We start from the raw sequence: 19,626 nt of genomic DNA, 5'->3' as shown, positions 1-19,626 counted from the left end.
CTGTTTCTTGACGTGCCAACCAATTTGCTTAGGCAAATCCTCTAGGTTTTGCCTATGTCATTTGCATTTTTCTTGCCAGCTGATTCTCAAGTAAAAATTAATTCCACGTTTGTGCAACGAAGCAACTGTGGTTATGAGCGGCGTACAGTTGTGGGCAGATGGAAGGAGGACAGCAGGAAGTAGTGGGGACAAGGGGGTTAGTATGCGTCCTGAACAGACTTTAGGGGTAACTGTGCCGACATTCGCCTGGAAAGTCTTCAGAAAACCCAGGGAAAACCTCAGACAGCACAGCCGGTGACAGGTTCCGAACCCGTGTCACTTCCCAGTCTCAACGTGGAAAGCGATCATCCTAACCGCTATGCCACGGGAGCTGGTCAAGTAAAAACAGTTTCCACCGTTGGCATTTATCTCAGTCGGTACTGTCAATGCTTTTCTCATCATATTTGACATAGACAAAAACACAACTCCTTCAGCCAGAGATTCTTCTAATACTTTATTGAGACCATTTTTCTCGTGGTCGTTGATATTGCCCATGATGCTTACGCAGAATAATAGAAACTGTCAACCGCTGAATCTTGAAGCGCGTTTCTTGTGCATGCCGGACAAATAAGGCAAAGTGGGCAGGGTCTCAGTCTCTGTATCCGTGTCTCGTTTCTGATGGGCACGATGGATGTGGCCGTTGTCAGATACTGTTCGTACTTGATGAGGAGGGTTGAATTCGATCCGGTTCTTGATCGCGAAGAAAGAACCCGTGGCAAGGATGCAGATGATGACTCCGGAGATGGCGAAGACTACGTACGGGTGCGGTCCCACCCTCTTCACCGGGCTCGACTGGCCGCTGGTACCGCTGGTCTCGGGTGGGTCGGCCATGGGTGGCTTCCTTTTCTTCTTCTTCCTCAAAAACGTCTTCTGCTTCCCTTCGTTCCTCGTGGAGAATGGTGATGTTGATGCCACTTCAGGAACCCCTCCACAGCTCTCACGAAGGCAGAACCAAACAGCAACAACTTTATTTAGTGATGATGATTGGGAGTTATGCTTGGTTCACACTGTTGCATTTTCATGCGTTACGGATGCGGCGCGACACGGTTGTCATGACAACGAAGCACGACACTCCGAAAAGCACACGCACCGCAAGAGTTGAGCTCGACCGAACTCCATGCGGTACGGGCTACCTGCGGAGATGCAGCTGACCAATGAGCGAACGCGCTCCGCGCAAGCGCATCATTGCTGTGCTGTCGCGTGCTTTTCCAACGTTTTTTCCTTCTTTTCAGCAGAAGCGCTGCTGCTGCCATTTGAACAACAAGTGGCCAGTTTACGCGCTCTGTATGACGCAGATACGCTTCAATACACCTCAAAGTTTCGCCGACCACATCACGTTGCCCGTTCATGGCTACCTGTGGAATGGAGACGTGGTGGAGTGGAGACGTGATTGGTCAACCACAAGCGTTTGACGTATCAAGAACGCATATGTCTGAACAGCGTGTCGTACGACAGCCGCCTCCGCACTGGATCCGCACCGTAACCGCAACGGAGAGAAGTTTTAGTGTGAACCACGCATTAGGTCATCTGTACAAATGTGCGAGAATGCAGAAGGCACTAAGCTGAAGAACTAATGCACGATCACGTGCGGATCACGTGCGTGATACTGATGACGAAATCAACATAGTTCACGAAAGTCATCCCGCAGCAAAGAAACTGACTAGGGGATGAAATCAGGCGCTAGGGGAAGGCATCCAGACGGGTGACATTTACGTTCCCTCATATATTCTTCTACAGGACCGTCACAAGAAGCAGTGTATAACTCCAGCAAACTCTCAGCCACTGAGGCTAATAAGTTAACGGGTACCACAGAGAGTCTGATGGAAAGGGGGAGGGCTTATGTCGGTTCTTAGGATGGCCCACGGCCATAACCAGGGATATTCCCAGGGTTCTCACATCGGGGCAGGAGGGTGTCTTCTAAGCGGGACGTGATACTGTATCAGCTGCTTTTGCGGCGTTCTGCGTCATACTTTTTTTAGGGTGTTGAAAGATTTGGGGGGTGTTAGGGGTTGCTAGGAAAATCCTTGGCTATAACTTATTTGGAAACAAAGTTGGCGAGAGTTGCAGTTATTCTCAAGGCCGCAAAAAAAATAAAAAATAAAAATAAAATTATTGACGCCAACAAGGGCACAAATGGGAAAGCAGGTAAGTCAACGTGACTAGAGTCACTAAATAAACTACGCTTCAGAGTATCCACTCTGAGGCAATAGGGCGAATCGGAGTCGCCATGCTGTTTCCGTTTTACCTCTAACGCCATCCATGGAGCGCCCTTCGAAGTGTTGTCTTCAGCTGCCCAACTTTATCTTCATCTATTTCTACTGCCGAACTAGAGGTGGGGCTGGAAGTCAAACGGAAACAACATGGCGGCTGCAATTCGCCCTTTTTCCTCAGTGTCGATGCTCTGAAGCGTAGCTTATTTAGTGACGTCTAAACGTGACTCTACCCAAGGAGATCAACGTGATACAACGAAGAAGGGGAACGTATTATGTAGCTGTGCAGTGGTAGGCAAGGAAAAAGGACAGGATCCATAAGTTACCGCCAGAGTCGTCTGGACGTCACACTCCACATCCAGAAGCACTATCTCAACTGGATCACACGGTAAAAGTCAGGAAAAAAAGAAAAGAAAAGGCCTATGTGCTTTACAAACATATTTACACATACACAGATATATAGATTCTGTTTGTTTTTTTTACTCGAAGGTCCACATCACCCACCAGCAATAGGGCAGTAGTGGTTCCCAAACTGTGGTTCACGACCTCCAGAGAGGTCGCGACTTTTCCTAAGGCGGGTCGCCGATGTGGTCTCCGTGGGGCGGCCGATAAATTTTAATAAAATGCCAGGTGGTGCCTGCTATTCTGCGTTACCAGGAAGCCCCTGGCAGCAGACCCAGAGGTTTCTCATAAGTGCTCTTGCATGCCGGGTACGCGACCCTTTCGATGCATCCACAGCATCGCTTTCACGTCTGCTTTCACTTGTGCACGAGGGCCAAAATCTATGTCGTGGAGTGCAATCCAAATGTCAGTGTATCGTTTCGGCTAACGTTCATGCTCGGAGATTGGAAGACGTTCGCCATCGAGAGGAGGAAAGACGGGGGATGGTCAGGACAGGGTCGTCGATATCGCTCTCCTGAGATAACTTGCAGGCAGGCAGATCGCTCGGAAATTGCACGCCGCCTCCACCTGCAGCTCCCATAAGGCCAAGGTCGTGTGGTGTCTGCGCTAGAGATGCGCGTAGTCCTGGTTTCGGATCCTTTGCATAGCAAAATTAGGGAATTTATATCTCAGGATACGTTCGCTTCCCAGGGTGTTTAACAAGGACGGATGGATTCGAATAATGGCTGGCTCCAATTCTTCTATCACGCATTTCCCAGAAGATGTCTAATTAATAAGCCCATTAATGAAATTTAGCCAATCAGTCGCTCACCAGTTGCACACGCCTTACTACGCCACGTAGAAGTGGTACCGGATGTCGGGACCTTATAACCCACCTGCGAAAATGTTTGCTTCTTGTTTGTCTGTAAGAAGAAAAAATGAAGGAGAAATTGAACTCGTCTCCGGACGTGCTCTGCTACTCCTAACATAAACTCCCACCTTCCCCCAACACAAAATAAAAACTACTACTACTACCTACTACTGACTACTTCTCAAGTGCTCTGCTCGCAAGTTCGCTATTCTGAAGTTCGATATTCACTGTTCACGTGTTCACTATTGAAGTCAATTATTCATGCACAGAGAAAATTAGTTTGAATATATAAAAAAGGGAAGATATTGAATTCGTCACCTGACTAATTCCGCTACTCCCACAGAGATCCTCTATGTGAACCCCACAGAAAGGGAAAAGAAAACGAAAAGATAAAAATAGAAAAACACCACCCCTCCCTGTCACCGAACTGTATGTGCCCAGCAGTGCGTAGCCGTTATATGGAATCTGTGTTTGTGTTTTGGGACAGCATTCTAGGCATGTGTTGTCGAGTTGCCCTTACCTGTTAAGCCCGGTTTCACCAACGCCGATTAGCGCTTGGACCGAGATCAACGGTTCCTTAACTTGAAATGAGCGCTTAACTGTGCTTCACAGAAGGCGGTTATTATTACTGAAACATTCATCACGTCACCAACTAGCGTTTGCAAAACAGAATTGAGCGTTAGCTTCCAAGTTTTAGCAACGCTTGATCTCAGTTCAAATTTAACCGGCCTTGGTTTCTCGGAATTCGTTTCACTTCTTGGGGATACAGAGAAAATCAATGCTAACAGCTCTTATATGTATTTGTATAAATACGAAATCTCGAATAAAAACAAGCTGTTTATTTCCACATTGAAATTAAACACTGTTTTTTCCTGTTTATTTCCACGAATAATTTGTAGCAGGAACTGAAGCCGCAAAAGCCGCCATGTGGACTTTACAGGCTCAGAGCTCCGAACAATTGAGACGAACAAATACAATCACCACAGACGTTGGACTCAAAGACTAAATCGAATTTAGTTATTTGGCGCTTTCCTATTGGTTGTCAGGTTGACCACAGCCAGGCCACCATCACCCTAGATACAGAAAGCCTGCTTACTCGTCGACGTGACGTAACTACTAAGGGTCCGCCAATTAGGATCGTGCTTTCAACGACCGTAGCACTGAAGGCCAGGCTGTGCCCATACGCACATACAAGCCCATACAAACAAGTATGGGCTTGTTTGTTTAGAAGTGGATAAATGCGATGTATGTCTGTCTAAAGGGTCTGATAATTTGGCCGTTACGAGAATGTTTGAGAAAGTCCATGCCAATGACTTTCCGAAGCACGTTTGGCGTGCAAGTTGCTGTAATATTAGACTGCTTTGAGATGTTTATCGATAGATCATCGACATATCTTGCAAAAGCGTTCACATGATCTCATTATAAGCATCACAATAATGTCAAGTACCTGATAGGCATTGCAGCGCAAGGTGTAGTTACCTTCATTTCCGAAGGTTGGGGTGGGGGGAGAAGCGATAAAACAATCACACAGTCATGTGGTATACTGGACAATCTGTTGCCAGAAGATTCTGTTCTGGCAGATTGTGGTTTCACAATTGCGCACACTGTTGGCCTTCACGGTGCAAGGTTGGAGATTCCTGCGTTTACACGAGGGAAGGCACAGCTGTCACCCTGGGAAGTGGAGTCGACGAGGAAATTAGGTGTTGGAATACATGTAGAACGAGTTATTGGGCTTGTGCGTTCCAAGTATTATATTCTCAAAAGGACGGTACCCGTTGAAATGCTTTCAAGAAAAAGTGGAGATGATGCCCCCGTGCTAGACAAAATTGTGTACATCAGTTGTGCTTCAACAAACCTTTGTAATTCTGTTGTGCCACTAAACTGCTACTGTAAATAACTCAGGCTGATTGTTTTTTACAGTTTACACACATATGTTGTATATATATATATATATATATATATATATATATATATGTCTACGCCTCGCATTAGCTCTTGTCAGCTTTCTTTTGTTCACAGAACCTCAGTTGAGTGGAATTTGCTTTGTCATATCTTTACATGATACAGACACGTTTGTTTCAACTATAACTAGTGTGTTTGCTAACACCTTAGCATAGTCTCTCGCACTCGTTGATATTACCATGTTGTCATACGTATTGTTACCGCCGAATTTTAACAATCCTGCTTCTTATGCTTGCTGTGTTTATTGTTCGGCCTAGTGTCTCTTTGCTTAGGCTGCCACTGGGCGGTCAGCAATATTACCCAAATAAATAAATATATATATATATATATATGTTTACTGATCGAGCGTGCCACAATCCCAGCTGTGGACGGCCGTTTCGAGCTTCTTGGCTCTCATCGGCACAGCGTAGGGATGTGACACGCTCTTGGGTCGGCACAAACACTGTGTCTCTGCAAGACATCAATGTTTCAGGGTGTTAGCAACACCTCTTGAGGCCGCAGTGCAAAGCCAGTAAGTACAGATACAAATATAAAAATGAGCAAATGCTCCATGGCTGCACGTGAGGCATATGTTTACTGATCGAGCGTTCCACAATCCCAGCTGTGGACGGCCGTTTCGAGCTTCTTGGCTCTCATCGGCACAGCGTAGGGATGTGACACGCTCTTGGGTCGGCACAAACACTGTGTCTCTGCAAGACATCAATGTTTCAGGGTGTTAGCAACACCTCTTGAGGCCGCAGTGCAAAGCCAGTAAGTACAGATACAAATATAAAAATGAGCAAATGCTCCATGGCTGCACGTGAGGCATATGTTTACTGATCGAGCGTTCCACAATCCCAGCTGTGGACGGCCGTTTCGAGCTTCTTGGCTCTCATCGGCACAGCGTAGGGATGTGACACGCTCTTGGGTCGGCACAAACACTGTGTCTCTGCAAGACATCAATGTTTCAGGGTGTTAGCAACACCTCTTGAGGCCGCAGTGCAAAGCCAGTAAGTACAGATACAAATATAAAAATGAGCAAATGCTCCATGGCTGCACGTGAGGCATATGTTTACTGATCGAGCGTGCCACAATCCCAGCTGTGGACGGCCGTTTCGAGCTTCTTGGCTCTCATCGGCACAGCGTAGGGATGTGACACGCTCTTGGGTCGGCACAAACACTGTGTCTCTGCAAGACATCAATGTTTCAGGGTGTTAGCAACACCTCTTGAGGCCGCAGTGCAAAGCCAGTAAGTCACATCCCTACGCTGTGCCGATGAGAGCCAAGAACCTCGAAACGGCCGTCCACAGCTGGGATTGTGGCACGCTCGATCAGTAAACATATGCCTCACGTGCAGCCATGGAGCATTTGCTCATTTTTATATTTGTATATATATATATATATATATATATATATATATATATATTGTCCTTTCTTGTATATATCGTGTGTCAATAAAGAACTCTATAGCTTTAACCAGATGTGCCGTTTTATTCGCAGATACGACAGATTCAATCACAACAAAAATAGTAAGCAACACCTGTACAGAGGAGTCATGCACACAAGGAAGCAAATATGAAAAAACAAGCTCGTCAGCTCAAGCCTTTGCAGTCTCTACAAAACCAATGTCTTTACTACCAGGTCCGTGCAGAAAGAACTGTCAAACTGGATCTTCTCAACGCGGATGCCTCGCCGTGTCCCCAAGATGAAGTAATGAAGTAACAATAGTCTGTCTTCACAAACATCATCTGCATTTGAATTTGGCAGAAGTGCTCGTGCGCCCTCTTCAGCTTGGTCTGTTTATTGACGTATTCAATTGCTCTACCATGCTCTAGAGCAATGTCCACAATTCCTTTATCTCTGCAACTGAAGGGGCATTTAATTTCAATCACTCCTCTTCCACAGCAGCTGCAAGACACCATGCCATCTGGCGTTGCCGCAAGGTATGGGTGGTCGGTGCAGATGTGCAAACCAGAGTCCTCGTAGAGGAATGAGACGTGCTGGGCCAAAGTAGCTTTCAAGAATAATTCCTTACGTGCCGCTGTTTCTTTTTGCTTCCCCCACCTTGTGGCTTCCATCTCCACTTGCATTCTCCCGGGTAGCAGATCCTCTTAACAAGTGAGATTGCAGGGGTCGCTAACGATGTCCTACAAGCTGCTTTTGCATTTCATGCCGTGATACGTCCTGCCCTGAACTGAAATCATCGATCACTGCCAGCCTGTTGGCGAGTTTCCCTTTCAATGTGTGCGGCAACCTGGAATTATGTACAAATTATTCTCAGTCCATTATCATTGTTAGTATTCCTCACTCACCTCAGAATCCACTTTAAGGGTGCTAGCGCTTCTCGTGCATTCCGCCAACAGTTCTTCGTCACAAGTGGAGACAGCTTGGTCATGCAGTCCTGTCAACAGAGCAGATTCGCATCTTGACATTGTTGGCACATATCTCTCACAGTATGGTTCTATTAGAGAAAATATTGCTGACTTCGTGGGAGCTGCATCAACGGCTTCCAGAAATTTCCTCCATTCCTGTAAGCTGGGCCCTGCTACTTTGCGCTGGCTTCCAGTCCTCGGTGATATGGTGCTGTCAAGCAAGATCAAGTCGCTTCTTCTTGTGCACAGCAGATGAAAAATCGACCCTAGAAATAGGCTTGTACTCCAACTTTTTTATGTGAGTTGGGAGCCACGCATTTGGTTTGCCGTACACGCTCGTCCATCCCTGTACTTCACTGCAGCCTCTAGGTAGAACAACACAGCACTAATGTGGTAGGAAGGCCTCACCAAGGCTTGCCATACAAGTACAGTGTGCAGTCAAAACTTCCCCGTCTGGCTTGAGCAACAACCACTGCAGAAGTGGCGTGTTGTTAATGTTCTGAGAGTCATTGACCTTGAAGGAGGGAATGAAAGAAGAAACTGTAAAGACATACCCGAATCCAACACTAATCTTGTGAAAATGCGTGTTCGTGCCCTACATTGCTGAGAACAACAACATGTCCGTTTTCGAGCGTCTTCATCCTTGGGCTTTCTACCCAGCCGCTGGTAAGGTAGTTGTGTACGTCTAGAGCCTTTTACGCCTTAATCTGATCTCTCGTCACGAAACTCGTAGCGTGTACAAAGTAGTCCTTAATGTCTGTCATTTCCACGTTCGGATAGAGCATCCCGCTTCCTTTCCACCAGGAGATAATGACATGGGATCAATTCCTCCACAGCTTATGATCTTGTTCCGGTAGCGAGACCTGGCACCCTCGCAAAGTTGATCACCAGATGTGAGATGTGACCACCAACATGGCGCGGAGCGGCGGCGCTGCATTCGCGTGACGTAAGATGAAAACTCCCTATATGTGTATGTTTTCACATTTTTATTTTACTTTTTAATTGTCTAAGCAGGTGCACAACCATTTTTTGTGCATGGCACATTAGCAGAACAAACGTTTTACCTATGCGTAGTCTTCTTTTTAATATTGAGTACGTGCGGAGTTTCACTGCACAGCACAAACCACTATAAGTATTTACTCGATCACTTTGTTTATTAAGCGTTGGAGCGTCGAAGTATGAGTGAGAGAAACAATCTTGAGCTTCACCGCATAGCATCACTATGCTTTGCCATTCTTCTTGATAAACATTTAATTAGTTTCTTATGTTGAAGTGCAGCGCACACCGTCTAAAACAAAAACGATCCTATGCTTCCCTGCAGGTGCAGCTCTACAGGGTTCCGTGATGATCTGTTCAATCGACATTGAAATCGTTTTTCTCTAGAACGAGCTTCTCTGCACAGCATCAACTATCCATATTTCTCGATCATGTGCGTCTTCCTGCTCAGCTTTTTAGTACGAACGCGTGCGGAGCTAGCGGGTTTCAGTGCTTAGCATCAAGACGAGGTTTTTTGCGCTCTGCTTAATAAACATTGATATGTTCTGTCTTCTTTTTTTTTTTTTTTTTGCTGTTGTTGAAGCACACTATCTGTGACAAAATCCGTAATTCAGCTTTTAAGAATGAACGCGCTTCACTCTATAGCATTATTTATGTTTTTTCCTCGCCATTCTGCTTGATAAACACTGAACTAAATTTTGATGTTGAAGTGCAAAGCACACTATGACACAAACGAAAGCTTGTTCCCAGAGGTGGGCTTCCCCCTACGCATGCATACAACATGGCTAATCCAACTTTACTCGTGTTCTATGGAGAGATGGGTAGAGTGTGTTTTAAAATATGTACATCGTACCCTGATTTTTTTTTTAATTTACCGTTAGCACCGCAAGGCAACCGTGGCTATGAGGGGCATGGATAGCATGAAGGAGGCTGACTTCAGACGGCGGCCCCGAACATGTTGATGTAAGCTGCCTTATTCATGTTTTGTAATGTTCCGCAGCAGATTAGGCTTCTAATGCTGTCTCTCTTGCTAGAAGTATGAACCAATGAGCAGTTGGATAGAAATGAGTGACCAATGTAGTTAGAATGGACATTATCAACACTCGCGGCGCGGCTGTCCATCGCCAGAGGGGGCGTTCACACGGGCCGATTTTCAGCACCGACTCAGACCAACTCCAAGCAACGTCTTTGGACCAATTGTGAGACGGTGCCGTCTCCGCGTTCACACGTACCAACTCGTTAGCTCCACCCACAACCAACCTTGCCTCAGCTTATTTCGCGAGAAAAGCACAACTGTCTTAAAAACTGTCTATTGATATGTTTGTTCGGCGTAACTTTTTCAACAAAACAATTATCCCTTAGCTACATCTACACAGTTCGTAATCAATGCATTTGAATGTAAGCTAGGAAGTCAGGAGCTAAATCGCATCGCCATCGGGAGCGGACTTCCGGCAGTTTGTTGCATGTGATCGTTTCGAATCGCAAGTGCTCTACCTGTGCCTGTTCAATCAGCTGCGCCTTTTATATTTTATCAAAGTTCGGTTCTACATTGTATATTTGGTTAATAGTTGTCCGTAATTTTCAACCGCGTGTTTGTGTGACCGTCGTTTTCTTTGTGCAGTGTACATACGTTTTCTTGAAGTGTTCAGTGTGTGGTTTTGTGTGGGATTTTGTAACTATGAAGACGTCTTCGCGAAAGCGTAAAGCAGCTGCCCTAATTGTTACCATGCTGCCTGACCTTGTGTCTGATGGCAGCAAAACTGTGCAAAACAAGAAGAGGCCGTGGGTGAAGGCAATAGCACAGGCCCGTCCACAATTCCCAGTAAACCACTAATATTCCTAGGATATCTCTACAAGATCGTGAACGTCGTGATATCTTGACATCCAGGCGATATCTGTGGGATATCCCAGAACAACATTCGCGTTTTAGTTTTACCCAGTAAATAACTGATGTCCCAGGGATGTCTGTAGGATATCGCGCTTTGGATATGTTTCAAAAGAAGCGGCCTGCATCCCCGAGGTATCCATGCAAGATCTAGTATATACCAGATTTTGGGCACGAACTGATTTGAACCATTGAGCGTCGGTGGGATGTCGCCAGGACGTCGCCTAGAGATGTACGGATAAATATGCGATGTTTCACATGTTATTTGGACAGTAACTTTTTTCTTGCGCTGAGAGCAAGCAATAACTTCTGTGAACCTTGACTAGATATCGGGGAACAAGTAAAACCGTTATGTATTTCTATCGTTCGCGTCCAGCTCGCCATGCAGCGTATTTATCTTTGCGTGACACTAGTCGAGCAATAGAATTCGACCACTTTTACAGCCCCACTCGGCAGGTAATCACATTATATACAATAGCCTGAATTAAAAACACAATACACACAATACAAGGAATGTCAGAAACGTTATTGGTTATACCTTGAATCTGCACATACACGAATTAACTGCAAAGACGCACCCCCTCACTGTTACATATGTATTATGCCGCCATACTCTTATAATGAACGTGCCACGACAACTTGTATTTCAGTGTATACTTCAGCCATTTCGGCAGCACACTTTATTGTGGATGCTCTAGTATCCCTCCGCCTACGCGGTGGGGTGGAAGGGGGCACACAATGGGGGACCGCTTTTATTTTTAGGGTGAGAGCAGCTTTAAACACACTTACGTTCATTAATTACCATATGTATATGTATTGTAGATATGTAGGCTCCGTGGCGTCGTCACTTCTGATGCATCAAGTGAAATCAGTGCACATTATATTAGATTTTAACAGTCAGAACAACGGTTCATAAACGTCCCACATTTGTCCCAATCCGGTCCTTGCAGTAGAGTTTCTCCAGCAGCTGGAGCGCCCTCTACCAGCCACGTGGTAACATTTGAGTAGTAACTTCGGGCGGGTCCTTTCCTTCGGTTTGACATGTCTCGCTAAATGGTGTCCATGCACTCAAGCGAAGCTTATACCAGTCGCTCAGTACAGCGCACTTTTATTTAGTGGCTCTAGGTTATACAAAGTTACACTGCACGTTTGTAATGTTTTTTAATGAAACATGTATAAGACGCGACGAGATGCTATGCATGACTCTAGCCAGGCAAATCTCGCCGAAATGAAAAAGGAGTCGAATACTCCCAATTTCTTCCGTGGGTTTGACATTTTTACGGTTGCTGGTTATTACGGGTTTCTTTTTCTTCTTATGCTTTTTTTTTTCTTTTCGGTGGGTTTTACTTTTTCACGTTTCTGGCGGATGGGTTGGCGTTCTCTTTTGATACATTCCTTGTGGAATTCGGGGCAGAGGTCAGATTGCGGTACTACACGATCATCCTGATAGGAGAGGCCCGTAATAGATAATAGTGAGTTTTAGAATACCATACGCTGTCGCTTTTGCGTCTTGGTTCTGCGCAATGCGCTGCTTATGTCTTGCGCGTGCGAACCACCAACGCTTTGCCTTACGTGCGCAAAGGCGACAGCGTACGTTATACCACGGTTATACTGAAACTCGATCACTATTAAGTGTGCAGCAAAGTACGCGGAAATCCACCCCTCTCATTACAGGGCTCTCTAAACGACAACAACGCAAAACGGCGTCAGTGCATGTGTCTGTGTCTGACTTTTTAGCTCCCCGGCACTGGGGCTTTCACGCTTTTAATCATGAACCTAAAGAGACCTTACGTAATTACTAAGCTAAAGGTGCCGTCATGTCTACTGTTCAATGAAAGAATGTCTAAAACTTGCTGTGCAGTTCTGCATTTTCGAAATTTCATTTTCATTTCGAACGTTCCTGCAGAATATACTATTACAGTTGTGCAATGCGCTCTCACAGACATAATTTCGTTGATACTAGAGAGCCACCAGGCAAAGGAAACGCCAGCTCAGTATCCGCGGCAATTTTAATCGAAATTCATTGTCACCTGTACCGTTTGTGAATAGTTTATACAAACTCAGGGACCAACGTAGCCGTGACCTACGCCTCCGCGTGTTTTAACTCTACATATCTAACAAAAACCATAAGAACACCATAACCGTTCAACCGCAACATAACAATTAGGCAAATCGACAACTTCTGAGATTACATGCGTGCGGAAATAGAATTTTGCAAATGTCAGGGATTTTGGCATGAGTCCAAGCCAGCACACGTTACGACAATACCCCGGGAAATCTTCAGCCGAATGATGTGCACTCACAGATCCTTGACCCTTTGACAGCGCTACTTGGTCCAATAAAATGTCCAGGCAGTTCATGGGCCAGAAACCGTGTCATAACAACAACCAACAACTTTAGCTACAGTATTTCTAAGGCCAAGTAGAGCAGGAACAGCCGCAACGCAGTCAAATCGTGTAGTCAAAGCAAGCGGGGATACGGACCCTCTACTACCCAACATTTTGCGCAGCGCCGGTAGGGGACATACGACGCAGGCTCCACCTGCGTGGTGCAAGGAGCGGATATCCCGAGGTGGCATCGCAAGGAGATACCTGCGACGTCCTAACAGTGCCCATATCCTGGTCTCCTGTATGTCGCATGGATATCTGCATATATGGATATATAATATATAATATCCATATATATAATATATATATGGATATTCAGGCTGCTCCCAGGGATGTCCCATTGTACAAAATGGGACATCCTACAGACATCGGCTGGACATCTGTTGTTTGTAGGCGCGCAGAGGAGTCTGCTTTTTATTCTTCCCTGAGCGTTGAAGACTTTAGAGGCTACCTTCGGATCAGCACGAATGATTTCGAGGAGCTGGTGTCCGGTATCCGCGGGGCTGTTGAGTGCCAAGACACACTGATGAGAAGTACGTTAACCGTGGAAGAGCAACTCACGATCACGCTCCGCATCCTAGCAACAGGTAACCACTGTTCCTGGATCAATGCCGTCTTATATTATACCGTTTGCGACATATTCCCTTCATAACAGGAGAGTCGTTCTACTCCCTCCACTACTAGTACTGTATTCATTCCCAGAAATCCGGGACACGGTTTCTTAAAGTTGGCTTGACCGGCGTACTCGCTGCCCTCCATTGAAGCAATGCATTCCACCTGGTTTTGATAGAATATCTGTTGACGCTGAGCTTTAGAAAGAAAAGCCCAGAGGCCCACCGATGGTGTACTAGTGGAATGAAAGCGCAAGAGTGTCGCAGTTTTGTTCCTGGAGGACTTATTTTCGCCGTGTTGGCTTCGTGGCAGAATGCACTGGTGTGCTATTTTTGTTGTACTTGGCTAAAACAGTGGGTTCTCCAGAAAATGCGCATGGAGGACATGAAAGTTGAATTTGTCTTGTACGCTTTGCAACTTTGTGCACTGTTGTGGGACGCTGCAATTTTGTTCCCACAACAAAAGAAGTATTGACAAGCTCGGTGTGGCTTGCGAAGCGGCTGTACCTTCATTCCTGCAGAGGTGAGGTACGGGAAGCGTTGGGTCAGTGGTAAAGATGTTGGTCACTGGTTTCGGGGGCCGTGGTTCGATCCGCGGTCTGCTCGGTTTTGTTGTTTTTTTTTTTCTTTTTCACTTTCTTCTTCCTTTTCTTTCCTTTTTTTTGTAGAGGTAGTTAAACAGAGGTAGGTATGAGAGTAACGGCAGGGCGAGAGCTTCCGAGTTTTGGCTTAATAATGCCGTTGTGGACCTATGCCACACTGCATGGCGTTCAGTTTGATTTAGTTGCTCTAATGCTGTGCGATCGCCTGTGCAGTTAATATGTGCATATCAGATGACTTCCCCTCGCACTCCCACTTACTTCACCGCCACAGGAATTCCCGTTTTGCACAATACCACGCGCGTTTGTTGTAATGTAGATTATTGTAAATCATTTAAAATAAATTTCGGACTTGTGGCATAAACGCCCTTTCTTCACTGTAAACTCCAGGTCGATGTGACAACGGAATCAATTATGTGGGCCAACTTTGACGCGCTCTAATGGTAAGGGTATTTAAGATGAACGAATTACAACGCGTGTTTGTTTTAGCGTTGATACATGATACATTTACCATAAATTTCGGACCTGTAACGAATGCAAACATCTCAGGGAAAAGAGCTGTAGCTTAAACGTTCTTGTCCCTGTCCTTGTCCCTGTCAAGGTGCAACTCACCAAATTTTAATGGATAGAGGTCGACCTGACACGGAATCGTCGTGCGGGTACACTTTAACGCGCTATAATGGCGAAACTAATTGAAATGCACAAAGTGCCACGCGTCCCGAGTGGCTCGAGACTACCATCTCCATTTTTTTCTTTTAAAATCAATCAATCAGTGTACATGCTTGTCGATCATTTACCATCAATTTCAAACACGTGGCTTAAACGCCCTTTGTTCCCTGTCAAGGCGGAACTCATCAAATTTCCATTGATAGAGGTCGACCTGTCACGGAATCGTCGTGCGGGTACACTTTAACGCGCTATAATGGCGAAACTAATTGAAATGCACAAAGTGCCACGCGTGTTTGTTGTAGTGTATATGCTTGTCAATCATTTACCATCAATTTCAAACATGTGGTCTAAACGTCCTTTGTTCCCTGTCAAGGCGGAACTCATCAAATTTTCATTCATTGAGATCGATGTGACGACGGAGTCCTGGTGAAAGCCAACTTGGACGCGCTCTAATGGTGAAACTAAATAGGATGCACAAAGTTACAAGCATCCTTTTTTGTTATGTAGATTTTTTTTATGTAATGCATATCGAACTTGTGGCTTAAACGTCCTTTGTTCCCTGTAAAGACACAACTCACCAAATTTTCATTCGAGGTCAATATGACGACGGGGCCAATTATGCCGGTCAGCTTTGACGCGCTCTAATGGTAATTGGAATTAAAGTGCAGAAATTCCTAGGCATGCTTTTCGCAGTGTAGATGCATTTCAATAATTTAACATAAATTCCGGACATGTGGCTTAAACTTCCTTTATTCTCTAACTCGCCAAATTTTTCGTTCTCATGCAGCATTGTGCAAGGCCGTAACCTTCCTATACGGGTTAACTCGTTCTAATAGCAAAATAATGAATATGTTAAAAATACCATGCGTGTGTTATTGTCATATACATGGTGTCCCCGCTAAATGTGACCATATTTTTTTAAAAGTATATTTAACACTTTTTCCGAGATCATTTTCCGAATCCATTTTCCGAAATCAATTGCAATATATCATATGCTGAAGGGCGCTCTCTAGGTAGGCATTAGGAGACTCCTAAGGCAATGTCTTAATTAACTTTCGACAATTAACTTTTTAATTATGAATGCTACGAAGTTGTTCCAATGAGAACATCTGACCTCTTCGGTCACCATATAGCAAAGCCATTTTCAGAACAAAAATTCGTTCGATAGATCATTCGCAGAAAAAAAAAAAATCCTGAAGGAACACCATTTCTTTATTTTATTTATTACACATCTCTAGAGTCGCGTCTTTCCTTCGCCCCCAACACGAGAGAATGAAAGAGCCATATGTGGGGAAGTTACTTTTATTTTGTAGTGCACTACCATTACTCACTACTTTTTCAAAAAGTAACGCGTTACTTTATTCGTTACTGTTGCGGTAGTAGGGAACGCGTTACTAACGCCGTTACTTCTAATAAGTAACGCCGTTACTTTTGCATTACTTCACCAGTTGTCCTTATAATATGTACCATTTTTGGTTGAGTTACATAAGTGCATTCCGGAAACCCATACAAGCAATGTTGGGCACAACCAAGGGTCACCCATGGACACAACTTACATGTACGATTTATTGCAACGCAGGAGTAGTTGATGTTCAAAATTGAGCTTCGCCCGTTTGGCTGAGAGGACGCCTAATGACCAGTGAGTGCTCCTTGTCAAGGTTGATAGAGGCGGTGACCTTTTATCTCAAACAGTACAAATCCAAATAGCCAATTCCTTCGTACTTTGTTACTTGTTCAGAGGCTATTTTTCTGTCGCTTTTGCCCCATTCGTCCGAGAAATACCCGAGGGAGTGTGGTAAACATAGGTGAACAAAACAAAACAGAGATGGTTAACAAAGGTGACATCTCAACCAGGGTGGGTCAATAATCTTTCTTTCGCGTTCTTCGTGGTTGCCGATGTGACCTTCTTGTCATTGTTGAAGATGAATAGAATAAATCGGAAATTTTCCCGTATTCTGCAGGCACTATCCTCGCTCAAGCTTTCAAGTTTAGACGATGAACCAATGTTCCCGAACACGCAGTAACGTATAACGCCGTTACGCGTTAGTTATTAAAAGCCAATCTTCGACGCATGAGTCGGCACTGTGCTGTTTCACTCTCTCGCATCGGGGGCACGAAAGACGCTTTTTCCAAGATGCACAATGAACAAAATAAAGAAAAAAAAAGTGTTTCTTCACGAATTTTTTTCATGCGATATATCGAACAGACTTTTGTTCTGAAAACGGCTTTGGTATCTAGTGACCGAAGAGATCAGATTTTCTCATTGGAACAACTTCGTAGCTTTTCTAATTAAAAAGTTACTTATTGAAATAATTAAGACATTGCCTTAGGAGTCTGTTAATGCCCTCCTAGGGAGTGCCCTTCAGCATACGCTATATTGCAATTGATTTCATCTCGGAAAAGTGATAGATATATTTTTAAAAAAATATGGTCACATTTAGCTGGGATACCCTGCATACAGGGTACGTGAAGTAAGACTGAATGAATTTGATGAAATCCGCGAATGACTTTCTTTTTCGCAAAAGTCGTTCAATATATCTATTCCGGACGCGACCAATTCAAAGGTGGTGGCGTATAAACAAATAGCGCAGCCGTTAACTAACGTTCCCGATTAATCATTATAATTAGTGAAAATACGTTGACTGCGTAATTGCAAAGATGTAGAGCATAACCCTGAGGGGCCTACCATGAGAGAACCGAAATCACAGAGCCTTTTTGCGCTCTAGTAAAAAAATGTGCGAACATACAAAATAATTGAACACTATGCGGGCTTTGCGGCAATTTCTCCTCTACCTGTCTCGGTGTCACCACTTCTCAACTGACAACAGGTTGTTCCTGAAATCATGGAACAGCCCGCTTTGTCCCTGGCTTGAGGGAAATAGCGATGTTGTTTCTCAGTCTACATTATCATAAAACGTGCCGTACTTGATTTTCTTTCCGTCGTTATCTCGTTTGATCTGCACAACACAGTTCGCGATGTGATGTGATAAACGTCACGCAATAAAACTACAAATGCATTACTGTAAAAACCTGGCAGGAAACAAAAACGCAATCACCCATTCCGCTGCTCAATAAATGTCCACGTTGTATCAGATTTGAACAAGAGAAAAACAACGAGGACGCTAGGAAGCGGGGGGCCCATGTTTTGAGGAACAGCGTGATGTCAGTATCCTCAAACGGTGACAGTGAGGGTGATAGGAAAGAGCGGCTGCACGAACTCGCGCAACTCTCGACGATAGTGCATTTTCGCTCATTTTTTTTAAGGGCACAGAGAAGCGTTACTGTTTCGATTCCTGCTGACTAGACTTCTCAGGGTTGTGCTCTCCAAATTTGGAATTGCGCGCTCAGCTTGTTTTCAGGAATTACGAAGATTAATTACAAAATAATTAACGGCCGCACTAATTACATTGATAAGACACATGCCGTCCACAACTATTGCACTCGAGTACATTGTGCTGCTTGGGCATCTCTCTTCCTTTTGTCTTTGATTCGAGCGCCTATTTGAACAACACCTCCAGGAAATGGAAAAGGCCTGTCCCTTGCGTCACACTGGAAGGCCTGCTGTTACTATTGTGGATGCTGCCATGAAGTAAATGAAAGAACGAACGAGAAGAAAGCTCGAAGCAGGTCGCAGGCCTCCATATAGGTGACGTAAGCGTGCATGCCCGACATTATTTAGGAAGTGTGGGTTTTCCAATCACTTTTTTGTGCCGAACGTGACTCTGCTTTCACCTCTAGATGTTCTGAAAATAAGCAGTCTTCCGCTTGTTTATTTTCTTATTTTTAGTTCCCTAAGGGAGGGAGTTGACAACCGACAAGCATTCTTGATGGTGCCGGGAAGAGACTAAGACGCAAAATTTGGAATTAAACATTGAAATGTCCTCATGATAAGGCCAAGAACAAACTGAAGCGTACGATACAGTGATCACGGAGTAACAAGGTGCAAGTAACAAAGTGAGGTGCAGTTACTGAATTCGCTTTCTTAGCTTATAGAGCATAATTTCTTTTCAGCATAATGTAGGATAATTTCTGGGGTTTTCCTCAGACGCTGTCACACATACGTCGGCACATTTCTCTCAGAAGTCGGACTATTCTCTAGAGAGCTGGCCTCATATTTTCCCTCTCCCTCGCGCGCCCCGCCCACCCGGAGCGCGCCAATGGGAGGACGCGTGGACGGTATCGGCTGAGTGCCATCTGGGGGCAGAGGTTCGAACGTAGACGGGGACGTGCTTTTGGCGATGCTACGTCCACTGGGTCGTTCCATCCACCACGGCCCTGAGTTGGCCCGTGAGATGGCGCTGCTCGACCGCTCCGCGTCGTCTGCTCCAGCAGCCATATTGCTTCCAAGACGCCGCGGATCGCGTGTTAGGATAGCTGTAGTCAGTATTACATCGCGTTGATTTCGCGGCTGTGCACCAAAAATTTTGTGACTTCCTGTGGTGGGACTCGGCTAATGCTTAATGAAACAGGGCACAAGCGTCACTACAGTATAGTTTGTTGTATTCTGTAGCTAACAGACGAATTATGTTGGCGCGTGTTCGCCTCTAAAAGGCATCGTCGAGTCTCGTTTGCGCTCTATAGATCAGTTTTTTTTTTCTTTTAGTTCACTTGTTTTGTGGACATAAAACTATAGTGCTCGTGTGTGCGGCTTCAGGTCGACATAAA

The sequence above is a fragment of the Ornithodoros turicata genome, chromosome 1, assembly GCF_037126465.1.
Source record: "Ornithodoros turicata isolate Travis chromosome 1, ASM3712646v1, whole genome shotgun sequence".
In the NCBI taxonomy this organism is placed as follows: Eukaryota; Metazoa; Arthropoda; class Arachnida; order Ixodida; family Argasidae; genus Ornithodoros; species Ornithodoros turicata.
The sequence above is the reverse complement of the archived record's forward strand: the minus strand, read 5'-3'. Positions refer to the sequence as shown.